Genomic DNA, 2,730 nt, shown 5'->3' on the forward strand with positions numbered 1-2,730 from the left:
TTAAATACTCTTAGACTTAGTAATTTGAGGATAGATGTTCTTGATGTGATGACTTCCAGATTTTGGGGATGATAAGTATTATACTTTAGAAGTTTATTTAATTGATTACGTTAATAAGTTTTGGATCTTTCGCATTTTATTTACTATTCAAAATTGATATACTGGTAAATATTGGGGTTTAGATTGTTGGTTCGTTCACCTAGTAAGATAAGTGTGGGTGCCACTCGCGGCTCGTTTTGGGTCGTGACATTTTTTTAAATAAATTCACATACTAGAGTGATCTTTTAAGATATTTACTATGCTATTTATGTATCTTCATTCATTTTTGTTTCATTAAGATCTTGAGGGCCTTGATCTGATTCATCATCCTACAGAAGTATCATGTATTATAAGTCAGGGATACATTAAATTGATAATGTGTCATATATGATCAAATTTTCATGCATCAAACATTTGATAATGTATCATAATACTATTTCTGATCATACAAATACATTTTTATGCTCACTTGCTTCTATAGTAACAAGAATATCCTTTTGAAAGGTCGTGTATGGGTAATCAAGTACTGAAGCAATGTCGTCATTTTCGAATAGACATAACTCACCTTTGGATCTCGGTACAAACCTTATCGAAGACATCAACAACTCGATCTTTTTTCTCTTCTTTTTTTTTTAGCATTTTTCAACAGTTGATTTCAAAATCTTCGTCGTCAGAATTAAGAACATTGCCTATACTAGATGAAAAATACGATGATAAGAATTACCTATTGACAATTTTTTTTTTTAAAAAAAAAAAAAAACTAATGAAGTAGAAGAGGAAAGAGACAAATCAATGAAAAAAGAAATTGACAAACAACAAAAGTAAAAGAGGATGAACTACTATATTGAAAAGATTTGAAACTGATTAATTAGAGAGAGAAATCTTTTGAAATTCAAATTAGGATGAAAAAGATAATTGATCAGATTACGGGAATGAAAATAACAGAGATTGAAGGAGTGAATATAGGAGTGGAGATGTGGTTTCGCAGTGAAGAGGAATGATGTATCCGCATATTTGGATTTACGATGAAAAATAGGGAGTTTTGAAATATTTTAGAATATTAGGGAAAAATGAAAAATATGATAAATGATATTGTGTTTATAGGTAATTTTTCCAAGATATTATTGACATTCTTCTTGGGCTTTGACGTGTATAAAATCTATTGGGCTGAGTGAGAAAACAATTAGGCCCAAACAGAAACGAGGAAAAAATAGCAATTGCTAGTATATGATATTGAGTGATGTAAATGATGCTCTATTTGTTCAATTATGGCTCACCAGAAATCAATTTCATTTGTTCAATAATAGCTAAATGGTGTAAAAGAGATGGATTACGTCAAGTCTTAATTAATGTAATAACGTATCTTTTTCGATTAATTCCGATAAGCTATATAGATATTTTTTCTAAGAAATTACATACACATAATGAGAGAGAGAATTGATGAGTCCTCTTCATGACTGTGAGATCCTATCATCTCATTCAAATCGTTATTTTTCTTTTTATTACTTCGAAAATTATTTTCAATTTTCAATATTTCTTTTTACTTCTCATCAAAAGAATGTCGTCAATTATGAAAATTTCAATTATTCTTAGAATGATATAAGAAAATCTCATTGATATTATTCATACAAGCATGAAACTTATACTTTTGCATATTTGTCGATAGGTCATATCATATATATTATTTTCTTTAAATGACATAAAAATAGTTTTACTAATAATATAATGAACAAAGTTTTACGTAGATGCATGAGATGAACTTTATCTTTACCAAATATCAATGTAATAATCCATCAAAATTATCAAGTTTTTTAAGTCTAACAACTCAACACTATTACATGGATATCTAGTCTACGGTTTTTGTTTCTCAAGATAAATAAGTTTTTATGGAACACAAATTTATATTTTTATATCATAATATTTCACAATCATGTTCATATTTAAAAAACTTATGCCCCGCTATTCACTAGGCATAAGTTTAAATGTTTAATTTCTAAGGACAAAAATTAAAACCAATTTATTTAAAAGACAAAAATTAATGACTATCACATTGTAGACATTGAAATTTTGTGTCTCTACAAGATGCGTTCAATTTGAGTTGCGTCTACAAGGTATGTTCAATTTCGATTAGAATTTTTAAAAGCTACTCAACCCTAAACCCTAGTTCATGCCTACATAAAAGGTATTAAATTCTCTTAAAAGACATCTCAAAAAATTAATATCGAGATTGAAATTCTCGAAAGTTTTATCACAAATTCATGAAATGTTCATAAAGAATAAAAAAAAATCTCAAATATTATGCAAATTCATGAAATATCTATAAAGAGATCAAATTGAAATGATCTTGATTTGAGAAATATGTCACTAACGACGCTCTAATTATGAAGATCAAGTCCAAATCATCTTAATTTGAGAAATATGTCACTAACGACCCTCAAATTATGAAGATCAGGTCCAAATCATCCTAGTTCGAGAAATATGTCACTAACGACCCTCGAATTACAGAAATCAAGTCCAAATCACCCAGGTCAGAAACTACGCCACTAACGACTCTCGAATTATGAATAAATCTCTAGTTCGAGAAATACGCCACTAACGGTCCTCAAATTTATAGAAATCAAGTTCAGATCATCCAACTTCGGAAAATATGCCACTAACGGCCCTCAAATCATGGATAAATCTTATGAGAGA

Source organism: Solanum pennellii, chromosome 7, assembly GCF_001406875.1.
Source record: "Solanum pennellii chromosome 7, SPENNV200".
In the NCBI taxonomy this organism is placed as follows: domain Eukaryota; kingdom Viridiplantae; phylum Streptophyta; class Magnoliopsida; order Solanales; family Solanaceae; genus Solanum; species Solanum pennellii.